This window comes from Rhinoraja longicauda, chromosome 13, assembly GCF_053455715.1.
Source record: "Rhinoraja longicauda isolate Sanriku21f chromosome 13, sRhiLon1.1, whole genome shotgun sequence".
Classification (NCBI taxonomy): domain Eukaryota; kingdom Metazoa; phylum Chordata; class Chondrichthyes; order Rajiformes; family Arhynchobatidae; genus Rhinoraja; species Rhinoraja longicauda.
Window position 1 is genome coordinate 15,374,438 of NC_135965.1, and position 14,337 is coordinate 15,388,774.

The window sequence follows — 14,337 nt, forward strand, 5'->3', positions numbered from 1 at the left end:
TAAAACATGATCGCATCTGGTTTCAGATGTGGCTTACTCACATTTAAAATTCATTAACCTTATCCACTGTCCATCTAATTGGGTCAACTAAATCTACTATTGGATTGTACTGATGTAAGCAATTGTTAAGATTGAACTCAAATTTCAACTTTGTTTCTTTGGACGGTTCAACGAACCATTTACAATCACCCTCCCTTATCACTGAGGGAAAAGATAGCAGGGCAATTTTCAATTGGTGTTTTATTTTGCATAAAGGATAAAGTAAATATTAGGTTACCCAGAAACAGCAACAAAAGTATTGCAACATGTTGAGTAAAACTCAAAGAGCTGGATTGATTCAAGATTCCAGCATTTGCAGTTCCTTGTGACTCAATTATGAAATATTGATCCTTCTCCCAAGGAGTTCTGAGAATAATTTTTCTTTTATTAAGTTATTTACAGTCGTTCCAATGTGAAGAGAGAAGTTGATCCAACCATTGAGTAAATGTTTGCAGTAACTGTCCAAGGACATCAGGGAAGAGAAAAGCAAAGCTTCACTGGCTTTGGCTGATACAATTTCTCATGTATAAGTCAAATTCCACTGCAGGCTTTATTCAGATAATTAACACTCCATCTTTTGATTGATGGGACTTGTGTCAAATTGCAATAGTGCTATTGAAGAGCTGTTATTTATCTTGGAATAAAAGAATCAATAATCAAAGTATGCCAAGAGTGTAAGTTATATTCTACTTCTTTCCCATTATGTTGCAGAGAGTAATCCATCTTTTCCCTTGGTGCGCTCAGTCACAGCAACAAACAGAGCGGGTAGAATCACTTGCTGTGAATAATTTTAAATGTACCATATCTTTCATTCCTATGGGCAAATAGAATTGGGACAAGGGTTCCCAATCATCAAATCAATGGCCCTGTAATCTCCATGCAAGGGGTGAACATGATTTTTGACAAATCATGTATCACTGTTGAGAATTTTGGAAAGCTTTTTGTTGAAATAGCAAGAGACAGGAATGGAGTGTGAAGTTAAATGGAAAAAGAGGGACGTTATATCTTGACCTAACTGATTTGGCATCTGTGAGGAGGAACTTGAATACATGTGAACGAATGGATGAATGTGAAAGAATGGATCGACTGGGCTTGTATTCACTGGAATTTAGACGGTTGAGAGGTAATCTTATAGAAACATAAAATTATTAAGGGATTGGACAGGCTAGATGCAGGAAACATGTTTCTGATGTTGGGGGAGTTCAGAACCAGGGGGTCACAGTTTAAGAATAAGGGATAGGCCATTTAGGACGTTAATTTAACTAAATACAATTAATTGTTAATAATTAATGACAAAAGAAGCCTGGCTTCTTTTGAAGCAGCTGATTTAGATTTTCCAATAAAGGGATATATTTATTTGCTTAAATCATTAAGCAAATAAATGAGTATTGGGAATTTTATAAACTATTTCATTCAGAGAGCTGTACCAAGCATTTTGGCATTTTAATTTGCGTTTCAAATATTTAAGCCTTTCCCGTAAGATTTATGCAAGGCTTTTTGCCAGTGCTTAGCTTTGTGCTTGTTTCCAAATAGAAATTAGTGTTGGATTGTCCACCAAGGCCCAATGATGACATGATAATTATCTGTGCATCAGCTCGTTCCTTCTAATTCGCTGTTCTACAGGGTCCGATGCAGAAATAAATTCACTCTCTCTGCTATCAAAACGAGGAAGATGAGGCATTAACTTGCCAAATAAATCTTCAAACCTGCTTTGCCATTCAGTTAACATCATGGTTGTTCCTCTCCTCAAGCCCACTTTCCCACCCAATCCACATAACTCCTGAGATAGACGCAAATTGCTGGAGTAACTCAACGGGTCAGCCAGCATCACTGGAGACAAGGAATAGGTGACGTTTCAGGTGGAGACCCTTCTTCAGACCGAGAGTCAGGGAGAAACTAGAGGTATGAAAAGATACAGAACAAATTGACTCAAGAAAGGTGGTCCACTGTTGGCTGTGGAAGTGGTGATAATGAAGGGATACAAACAGTGAAACTAACATGATGTCTAGGGTGGGGGAGGGACGGAGAGAAAGGGAATGCAAGGGATATTTGAAATTAGAGAAATCAATATTCATACCTCTGGGTTTCTAATTTCATACTTTGATGAACCACCTAACTCCTAGTTTCCTTCGTGTCCAAATACGTACTGGCGTTGGAAACATTCAGTGATTAATCATTCACAGCCCTCTACAGTATCAAGCTTTGAATGTTGTATTTTTCCTCATATCAAATCTAAATGTTAGACCCCCTCTGGCCCTTGGTTCTATGTTGTCTATCTTGGGTAAAACGTCTCTCACCATCTAATCTGTCAAAGCTTCTATATTTCAGGCATCTCGAAACGTATAAGATTATTAAGGGGTTGGCCACGTTAGAGGAAGGAAACATGTTCCCAATGTTGGGGGAGTCCAGAACAAGGGGCCACAGTTTAAGAATAAGGGGTGGGCCATTTAGAACTGAGATGAGGAAAAACTTTTTCAGTTGTGAATCTGTGGAATTCTCTGCCTCAGAAGGCAGTGGAGGCCAATTCTCTGAATGCATTCAAGAGAGAGCTGGATAGAGCTCTTAAGGATAGCGGAGTTAGGGGGTATGGGGAGAAGGCAGGAACGGGGTACTGATTGAGAATGATCAGCCATGATCACATTGAATGGCGGTGCTGGCTCGAAGGCCGAATGGCCTCCTCCTGCACCTATTGTCTATTGTCTATTGTCATTCACCTTAAATTCATCTGAGATCCAATGAACTGGCCCCATCTTCCTCAATATCTCTGCGAAGGTCTCCTCAGTTACCAGCCTAGTGTAACATTGCTGCTCTGCCCCAAGACATGTATCTCCTTCCTTTGGTACGGAGACAAAAAGAAATGCAATATGCCATTGTATTGGGGAGGACATGCGAAAAGGTGATAGCTTCCAGCTACATGCAGTGGGTACAATGGGCGGTACAGTGGTGCAGCGGTAGAGTTGCTGCTGCACAGCTCCAGAGACCTGGGTTTGATCCTGATCTCGGGCGCTGTCTGTGTGGAGTTTGCACGTTCTCCCTGTGACCATGTGGGCTTCCTCTGGGTGTTCCGGTTTCCTCCCACATCCCAAAGGTGTGCAGCTTTATAGGTCCCCCCCCCGTGTGTAGGATAGCATTAGTGTGAACATGTGATCGCTGGTCAGCACATATTTGGGCCCCTTTTCTCGCTGTATCTCTAAAACGAAAAATATTACAAATGGCAGGGCTCTGGAGAGAAGCTGAAATTAATAAACTGTTCCTTAAACCAACAAGCTGTCCACTTCAAGGCTCTCCACCGAAATGATAGAAATCTGTGGTATTAGATTGCTTGTTGTATCCTGTTAAATGCCCAAAACAAAACATAGACTCCATTGACTTTTTTTTCATTCCATAATTCTGCAGCAGGACACCAATGCAAGTGGCATTACAAAATCTTATTGAGCACTTTTCTCACAAAACCTAGTTGTTCTATCAATATCCCACATAATTATCCTCCAAAGAACTAAGCCCTTTCTGTCTCCGTGACTTTCGACAACCTTGCACACTACCTACCTACCGTTCATTGTCTCCCTTGGTCTATTCAAACCCCTTCTTTGACTCATCACTGATGACAGAAGCTGGAAAAAGCCTTTTTCAAAAACTGTCTTTTCAACTAAAGATTTTGTCATCTCTCCTCACACTTGCGCCAAAATGAATTATCTCAACAATACTTCTCCGTTTGTGTGACATGATGGAGTAAAATGAAAACAAGAACAACAACTTTCATTTATATTTTGACCATTTATTTAAAGAAAGATTTCAAGGGGATTGGTGAACAGACACGAGGAAAACAAGTTAAGTCGTACGTGAGGGGAATAGGGAGATTGACCGAATGCTTGATTATTTAGTGATGAAAATTGAAATACAGTGGAGCAGAGGTTTCACCAGAGGGGCTGCACAGTGGCGCAGTAATAGAGTTGCTGCCTTACAGCGCTTGCAGTGCCGGAGACCCGGGTTCGATCCTGACTACGGGTGCTTGTCTGTACGGAGTTTGTACGTTCTCCCCGTGACCGCATGGGTTTTCTCCAAGATCTTCGGTTTCCTCCCAAACTCCAAAAACGAACAGGTATGTAGGTTAATTGGCTTGGTATAAGTGTAAATTGTCCCTAGTGTGTGTAGGTTAGTGTTAATGTGCGGAGATCGCTGGTCTGTGTGGACTCAGTGGGCCGAAGGGCCTATTTCCACGCTGTATCTCTAAAACTACAATAACTAAACAACTAAAATTGTAAGGATGTGGGATTGAGGCAAATGATGATTCTTCTGCCATGCTTTGCTGGATTGATTTTGTGGTGAGGACAGGGTTACCTGCTTTAGAATAGCCAGAGAAATGTTATCCTCTAATGGATGAGATTTATCTCAACATATTTTCATCATGCACAAAGCACAAGCCCCTTGTCTGCATAAGTGTGTTTCCAACAACATGAAGAACCTCAAAACCGATCAGAACAAAACTGCCCCCCTCGTTTGACAATCGAATCACATAAACCTTTCGCGTTAGCAATGCTTTTTCGCCTGAGACGGCTGAGGAGGCCAAGTCATTGGGTATTTTTAAAACGGAGATTGACAGATTGTTGATTAGTACGGGTGTAATGGGGAGAAGGCAGGAGAATGGGGTTGAGATGATTGAATGGCGATGTAGACTCAATGGGCTGAATGGCCAAATTCTGCCCCTATGGCTTATAAACCTAGGAAATTATTTATCTTGTGACAGGTCTGTCAAATCAACCACTATGAGAGTTTTGATTAATCTAGTGGGAAATTCTTTACTCTTAGTTTATTACTCCCTTAGCATTCACTTAAGCATTCAGTCCTTTCACGATTGGCAAATCAAAGCTACAAATCTTATGATTTACAAAATGCACTGTAATAACTTGCCAAGGCTACTCTTAGAGCACCTCGACTACGAAGAAGGCCAGAATTGGAAGGTACATGGGAACACCAAGACCTGTTTTTTTCTTTTCCAATTCACACCACAACTGGGCTTAGAAATAAATCAGCATTGGGTATAAATCTTGGCACTCCCTCACCAACAATGCTGTGCTAGTACTTTATCAGGAGGACAGCAGTGGTTCAAGAAGATGATTCACTGCCCAATTTCAAGTGGAATTAGGGATGGCCAATAAATGCTGGCCACTTTAGTGATCCCCAGATCCTCTAAATGAGAAGTAAATAATTGAAGATAGACACAAAATGCTGGAGTAATTCAGCCGGTCAGACAGCATCTCTGGAGAAAAGGACTAGGTGATGTTTTGGGCTGAGACCCTTCTTCAGACTGAGAGTCAGGGGAAAGAGAACCGAGAGATCTAGAAGGTACATAAAACAAATGAATGAAAGATGCCAAAAGCAATGATGCTGTGGTAGCAAGTCTGGGTTAAAACATGATTGTACAGGCAGAAAGCAGGAGGAGTCACAGAGGGTGTGCATTGAGAGAGGATGTTGCAGAACTCTCATTGAAGAGAGATGGAAAACTTCTTCAAAGTAGGCATACATTGAGGACATTTCTCAGTGGAGCAGACAAAATGTGTAGGAAGGAACTGCAGTTGCTGGTTTACACTGGATAAACACAATAAAACTGGTGTAACTCAGCGGGTCAGGCAGCATCTCTGGAGAAATGGAATAAGTGGTGTGTCGGGTCAGAACCCTTCTTCAGACTGAAAGATAGAGGTGGTGGGGGGGGGGGGGGGGGAGGAGGTAAACTATATATATAAATATTGTGGGCATTGTAGATGACACAACAATCGGTCGAGTTGTGGACAGTAAAGAACACTGTCAAAGCCTACAGCAGGAGATGGACAGTAACAGATATGGGCAAAGAAATGGCACATGGAGTTTATTCTGAGCAATTGTGATTACTTTGGGAAGGCAAAATGTCAGGGGGAAATATACAGTTAATGGTAGGATCCTTAACAGTATTAATGTACAGAGGGATCTTTGGATCCAAGTTCCTTGAAAGTAGCATCAGAGGTAGAAGAGTTATAAAGAGGGAGTATGGTACACCTGCCGAGGAATTGAGTATAAGAAACAGGAAAACATGTTGCAGCTGTATAAAACTTTTGTTAGCCCATATTTCTACTATTGTGTGCGGTTTTGTTTGCTCATTATGGGAAGGATGTGGAGACTTTGGAGGGGGTGCAGAAGTGGTTCCAGAACTGGATTAGAGGCTAAAAAGCTACAAGGAGAGGTTGGACAAGCTTGGATTGTTTTCTCTGGAGTGCCAGAGGCTGAGGGGATACCTGATAGATGTTTATAAAGCTGAGAGGCATACGTAGGGTAGATAGTCAGAATCTTTTTCCCCAGGGTCAAATACTAGACGGCATAACTTTAAAGTGAGAGGTGGAAAGTTTAAATGAGATGTGTAAGGCAAGTTTTTTACTCAGAGGGAAGTGGATGCAATGTATTGCCAGGGGCAGTGTTAGAAATTGGTATAATAGTTGTGTTTGAGAGATGTTTAGTTTGGCATGCAAATATGCAGGGAAACAAGGGATGTGGATCACATCCAGATAAAAGAGATTAGTTTAATTTGGCATCATTTTTGGCACAGACCCCATGGGCTGAATAGCTTGTTCCTGTGCTGTACTGTTCTGTGTTCTATGACCCACAAAGGATTATCAAATATTGTATTTTCTTTTCTTTTCTATAACATTGAAATTTGGCCTCGACACTTGAATGTCTGGAAAGAAAGCCAAGAATTTCTTGGTCTCAGCTTCAGAAAATATAGAGAAAGCAAACTATACACCTTCATCTGGAAATAGAGTCTAATGCCAACTTAAAGCTCAAACAAAAATAGAAATGCTGGAAAAATGTAGCTAGCATCTGTGGAAAGAGGAAAGTTGTCTGACATCCATCTGAAACATTTCCTTCCACTGATGCTGCTTGACTGGTTGAGATCTTCCAGTATTTCTGGTTTTGGTTCAGATTCCAGCGGCTGTAATTTGATTGGTGTCCCATATTAGATACGTCTGATTAACTGCAATTTGAGAAAAGGAATCAGTGAACAGTCACATAGAGAGCAACAGGTTCTTTCTCCAGAGAATAACTTTTTAAGTTATTCAAAACTTGTGCAGCAATGCTATACGATGAAGTTGTTTATCAATTTATCTTGTAACAAGTTTGACAATTGTAACAAGAAAATCAGTTTTAATTAATCCATTCGCCATAGGACATAGGCCTGGAGTTTTCATGTTCTCCAATATTCCTTTCAGAGTGAGGCCATAGCCAAACTGCAGGTGCAGCACATCATATTCCACTTGGTTACCTTATCACCCAACGGTATGAAGATTGAATTCTCCAATTTTACCTTAGCACATCTTCCCACTTTTCTCCCCTTCCCATTTCCCCCTCTCTTCCCTGTGCCACAGTGGGATGTGCACCCATTTCCTTTCCACTTACTCCTGCCCCTTCCACCTATATTCTATAATTTAGCTTCACACCACACCTTTTACATCCTTATCTCACCTTTTGTCTTTACATCTCTGGCCTTTGTCCAACCATCGCCCAATCAACCACCCCCCCCACCTGTATCCACCTATCACTCGACAGACCTTGTTGCGCTCTCCCACTACAATCAGTCTAAAGAAGGGTCCCAACCCAAAACGTCACATATCCATGATCTCCAGAGATGCTGCCTGACCCCGCTGAGTTACTCCAGCACTTTGTGCTATTTTTGCTATGTGGTAGTGTTGAATGAGAGTTGAATGAATGAATGAATAGAAAGGTTCATATCTTTCCAGACTTAGGTATTCTATAACGATTTTACCAATGAAGTAGTTTTGAACTGGAGTCACTTTGGTAAAATTGGAACGTCAGTGCCTATTTATGCCCTGCAAGCTCTCACAAACAGTTTTTTGTTATGATGTTGAATGGGAGATAAATGTTGGTCAGAGTTTCTGACCCTGAGCATCTCTGTCTCTGTGCTTGTCTCTGCAGTTGGACTCAAACCTTCTGATTCAGAAGGAAGAATGATGCTGAGAATTGTTTCCAACAGATCTTTTGATTATGAACTTGATCAGAGAGTCATCCATTAATATTTCATAGTTTGACACTGCTAGAACAGTTGATGCAAAGGCATGTGGTAATTATTCCACATCATATCTAACAACGATTTGTTATGGATAGATTAACCTGAAGACACTTTGGGCAATTAAAAGTGATCTAGAACACTTGGTGGTATCCTGTTCATTAATGATGCATTTTCTTAATCCCAGAGGAAGTAAAAAGAAACAAGTCTGATCAGAAGGAATATCAAGTTGTCACAGAAGCATTTGGCTTGTCTACACCCCCCTGCACAAATGACACTTGACGTGCAGGAAAAATGAATGAGCTCGGACATTAATGGCAGAAGTTCAATCACTTTAAGACTAATACAGCGGCCAGCTCAAGGTCACACAGAGTTATCGTTATATCAAGTAGTTCCAATGAAAATGTTTACATCGTCCCCCAGTCATTTACAAGGATAAGGCTTCAAAGCCACTACAGAGAATTTTACAACTTTTACTGAAGCCAATTTACCTAGAAACCTGGCCATCTTTGTAATGTGGGAGGAAACCGGTGCACCCGGAGAAAACCCACGTGGTCACAGGGAGAACGTAAAACTCTATGCAGACAGTGACCATGGTCAAAATTGAACCAAGGTTTCTGGTGCTGTAAGGCAGCAACTCTACCGCTGCACCATCGTGCTGCCCGCTTTAATGAAAAAGAGATTGGACTGTATCTGAACTTGCTCCATTCTGGTTTATTTCACTTAGTAGATACTTACATAGTTAGCTGTTGAGGAGTGCGTATGGTTGCATAGGTGGTGAGAGCAGGTATTGAGGGGGGTGGTTCTGGGATGCCAGAAATAACCGTTGAGCATTCCCGAGGTGTCGTGGGCCTAATTCAACAAAACACCAGCGAAGGGAGGTGCCCACTTGATAATCCCAATGAATATGGATGTCCTGTAGCATAAGTGTGTATGGGCAGTTTAGAATCTACTTTGGCATTGCGCGTGGTTTTAGAAAGGGCCTGTCCCAGTTAGGCAATTTTAAGGCGACTGCCGGCGACTAGGCTGTCGTCGAACGTTCGCCAGGGTGTCGCGGTCATGATCGTGAGGAGTCTTCAATGAATCGTAGCGGATCTCGGCGTGTAGCGGAAAAATTTACCTTTTAGAAATTTCTCGGCGACAGCTGGGAATCGCAGCCAGGTATCGTAGCTTATTGCGGGTGCTGTCGTATGCTGTCCCCAGGTTTGCTAGGTTGTCACAGATGCATTTAGAAGCACGTAATATTAAATTAAAGAAAAGGCATTTGAAGATACCAGAAGATAGTTTTGTTTAATCGATTTATTTACCATCAGAACATTTGACAGGTAGATTGGAGGCGACAGTTTGGCGGTCAGGTAAGCGTGGGAATTTTGCGATGTTTCCGAAGATGGTGTAATCTCTTAGCCAGGTGTTAGTTTCTCAAAAAAAGTGACTTGTATCGACCTGACTCGGCATTGTTGTGGTCATTGTCGTAGGGTAAAAGAAAATTTCGGCGATCTGCTACAACTTTGACAGTCGCCGGCAGTCGCCTTAAAAATCGTGTAACTGGGACAGGCCCTTTAGTTGAGTGCTTATCCTGGTGTAATGGCACTTGCACTTTGTGTTTTGACAGTAATCAGCAGGTGAGATGCAGATAGTGTAGAAGGATGGATTAAAGTGTAGATAATGGTACTGAAGGCACTAGGAGCCACTCACGATGGACAGCAAAGTTAATAGTATGGGCAATGAGCAAACTACTCTTCAATGCTAGACACAAGAGTCATCCCAGCTATAAATGTTTCAGTCATCATGTTAGCTTGATCAATGCTGGTGTACCACTATGATTATGGGTTGGAACCTTTCTTCTCTATGACAGGGCACTTTGTATTGCAAAGTTGCAGCAATTTTAGTCGTACTGCTGCTTTCAGATGTCTGAGAATTGATCTCGCATGGCTGCACACCACTCAAAAATGATTGGTGATCTGCTCGTGATTTTCCATTTGTCAGCCAGGACATTACAGACAGAACCTCTGAAGTGCTGATTTGGAATATCAATGATATTCTCCATGATAATTCTGTCACATGGAACTCATTGCATCTGCACTGCTGCTTCAGAGTGACTCTTGGCGACAAATTCCAATCCTTGTCTATTCTTCTAAGTACAAGGTACGGGGCTGAGTGAGGGCTGAGTAGGGCTGTACTGTGGCGCAGCAGTAGAGGGCAGCACAGTGACGCAGCGGTACAGTTGCTGCCTTACTGCACCAGAGACCCGGGTTCGATCCTGACTATCGGATGCTGTCCGTATGGAGTTTGCTCATTCTCCCTGTGACTACATGGGATTCCTCTGGGTGCTCCGGTTTCCTCCCTCATTCCAAAGACATGCAGGTTTGTCGGTGAATTGGCTTCTCTTAATCGTCCCTAGTGTGTAGGATAGAACTAGTGTATGGGTGATCGCTGGTCAGCACCATCTCAGTGGACCAAAGGGTTTGTTTCCACACTAAATCTCTAAACTAATTTAGACACCAATAACTGACAAGGTATCTATTTTTAATTTATCTATTTGTCAATTTCCCCCTTTGTCTTCTCCAGTTTACAGATAAAGCAACAAGAAATAACTCAAGAAATTGAAAGTAAGTCTCAGCAAGGGTAACGCAGAAATTATTGGATTGTAATAAAAATCTATCTGCTCACTTATATACCTTCAGTGGAGGAAATCTACCATCCTTATGCGAACTGCCCCATATGTGACTCCAAATACGTCAATGTAGTTGACTTAGCAGACCTCCTCAGTTTAGGTTCCATTAAGGATGGGCAATAAAGGCTGACGTTTCCAGTAATGTTCACATCCTGCGAGGTTTCTCGAGCTGCTCTACCATAAAGTCATAAACTTAAAACCAAATAACGACTATTGTGCAGGATTTTTGCCAGGGGGACTGTCCATTTTGCACATTTGGATACAATTTAGTCGGGGTTTTGCTGAGATTATACACTGTAGATAGGGCTACACATTTAGCACACTGGCACACCTGGGGGCGACACGGTGCCGCAGCGATGGAGCTGCTGCCTTTCAGCACCAGAGACCCGGGCTCGATCCTGACTACGGGCGCTGTCGGTACGGAGTTTGTACATTTACCCCATGACCACGTGGGTTTTCTCTGGGTGCTCCGGTTTCCTTCCACACTCCAAAGACGTAGATGTTTGTAGGTTAATTGGCTTAGGTGAAAATTGTAAATTGGACCTAGTGTGCAGGATAGTGTCAGTGTACAGGGATTGCTGGTCAGCGCGGACTCGGTGAGCCGAAGGGCCTGTTTCCGTGCTGTATCTCTAAATGAAACTAAGCTAATAGACCCATTGCCACACAGCTCCAGTGACCTGGGTTTAATCCTGACCTCTGGTGGTGTGCGGAGTTTGCAGGTCAATATTAGAATTGGTGTTTGTTTATTATTCTCACGTGTACCGAGATACAGTGAGAAGCTTTGTTCTGCATACTATCCAGGTGGATCATGCCACACATAAGTACAACAGGTAGTGCAAAAGAGAAAATAAACAGGATATTGGGTTACAACTACAAAGACAGCGCAGATAACAAAATAGTGCTGTAGTGAGGTAAGATATGGGATGCATTTTAACATATGCAAGAGTTTGATAACACCAGGGTAGTGAGTGGTCTTTGATTATGTAGCCTACTTTGCTGAGGCAGTGTGAAGTGTAGATGGAGTCGATGAGGGGAAAGCTGGTTTATGTGTAGGAGGAACTGCAGGTGCTGGTCAGGCAGCATCTCCAAAGAAAAGGAATAGATGACGTTTCGGGTTGAAACCCTTCTTCAGTCAGGGAAGAAGGAAGCTGGAGGTGTGAAAGGGTACTGAACAAATCAGAGCCAGGAAAGATGGAGCCCACAATGGTCCATTGCCTGGTGTGGAAAAGGTGATAACAAAGGGATACGAACTGTGAAACTAACAGGACGGCAGTGCAACGATCAAGATGACTAGCGTGGGGGAGGGACGGAGAGAGTTGATTTATTTGATGGACTGGGTTGTGCACCTCTCTGCTGTTTCTTTGGCTTTTGGGCAGAGTAGTTCATAAGTTCATAAGTTGTAGTGCAGAATTAGGCCATTTGGCCCATTAGGTCTACTCCGCCTTTCAATCATGTCTGATCTATCTTTCCCTCCCAACCCCATCCTCCTGCCTTCTCCCCATTACCACTGACACCCTTACTAATCAAGAACCTTTTAATCTCCACCTTAAAAATATCCATTGACTTGGCTTGCACAGCCATCAGTGGCAATGAATTCTACAGATTCACCACCCTCTGATTAAAGAAATTCCTCCTACTAAACTCTAGCGAGTACTGGCCCAGTGCCATCAAATGGTCATCATATGTTAACCCAATCATCTCTTAGAATATTCTCGTAAACCTCCTCTGGACCCTATCCAAAGCCAGCACATCCTTCCTCAAATATGAGGCCCATAACTCACAATACTCCAGATGTTTTCTCACCTGTGCCTCATAAAGCATCAGCATTACATCTCTGTTTTTGTATTCTAGCCCTCTCAAAATAAATTCAGTATAACAAATGCTTGTTGCCACACCAAGTTGTGACGCATCCTGATAGGTTGTTTTATATGGTGCATCTATAGATATTGATGAAAGGCATTTGGGTCATGCCATATTTCCCGAATTTTCTGAGCTATTAGAGGTGCTGGTGTACATTCTTGGCCATACTGTTAATGTGGTTATACCAGGTTTAATCGTTGATGATATTTACACCAAAAAATGGAAACTCTCGACCATATCCACTTCAGCACCATTGATGCAGACTAGGTTATGAACTCCACCCAGCTTCTTGAAGTTATGACCAGGTTCTACATTTTGCTGACCTTGAAGAAGAGGTTGTTGTCTTGATACCATAATACTAATGGACTCCTATATATCGGCAAGACCAAATGCAGACTGCGCGATTGTTTCACTAAACACCTCAGTCCGTCTTGCCCTACATGATCTCCTGGTTGCCAAACATTTTAATTCCCCTTCCCATTCCCACATCGACTTTTCTGTCCTGGGCCTCCTCCACTGTCAGAGTAGGCTACATGCAAATTGGAGGAACAGCACCTCATATTTTGCCTGGGCAGCTTACAACCCAGCGGCAGGAATATTGATTTCTCTAATTTCAAGTAACCCTTGCATTTCCTCTCTCGCTGTCATTCCCCCACCCTAGTCATTGTGCTAGTTTCACTGTTCTTTATCCCTTCGTCATCACCTTTTCCAAGGCCCACAATGGACCATTGTGGGATCCACCTTCCCTTGGTCATCGGTGCTGGCTCTGATTCTTCTGAACCTTTTAATACCTCTAGTTTCTATCTCCCCTAACTCTCAGTCTGAAGGAGCGTCTCGACCTGAAACGTCACCGATTCCTTTTCTCCAGTGATGCTGCCTGACTCGTTGAGTTACTCCAGCATTTTGTGTCTATCCACGACACTAAGCTCTCTATCTCATGTCTGTTCTCTGTATTGCCACTGTTCAAGATCCAGCCCAAAATGGTGGTGTCATCTACAAACTTGTAGATGGAGTTACAGCAGAATTTAGCTGCACAGTAATGAGTGTAAAAGGGAATATGGAAGGTAACTGAGAACCCATCCGTGAGGGGCACAATATTGAGAATCATCGTGGAGGATGTTTTGTTGCCTGTCCTTGCTGATTGTGGTCCATGGGTCAGGAAGTCAAAGATCCAAGAGCAGAGAGGGTGCTGACTCTTAAGTCCAGGAGTTTGGAGATGAGTTAGTTGGAATTATGGTGTTGAAGGCATTGCTATTGTGAATAAATAGGAGTCTGACGTAAGCATCTTGTCCTCCATGTGTTCCAGCGGGGAGTGTAGGGCCAGGGAGGTGGGGGTCTTCCATGGACATATTATGGTGGTAGGTGAGTTGCAGTGTGTCTCATCATGAGTGGGAGGCTGGAACTGATGGGGGATATGACCAGCACTTGAAGCACTTCATGATGGTGGATGTCAGAGCCACTGCTCACTAGCCCTTAAGGTGCACTACCTTGTTTGTGTTTGGCACTGGGATGATAGTGGTCTTCTTAAAGCAGGTGAGTAGATTTCCTGTACAGACTTGAATTCCACAGAATTGGACTTCATCCAGGAGCGAATATCACAGTTCTTCCAGTTGGGAAACACTTTGTGTACGAAGGAAATGCAAAATTCTGGTTTACACCGAAGATGGACACAAAATGCCGGAGTATCCCAGCGGGTCAGGCAGCATCTCTGGAG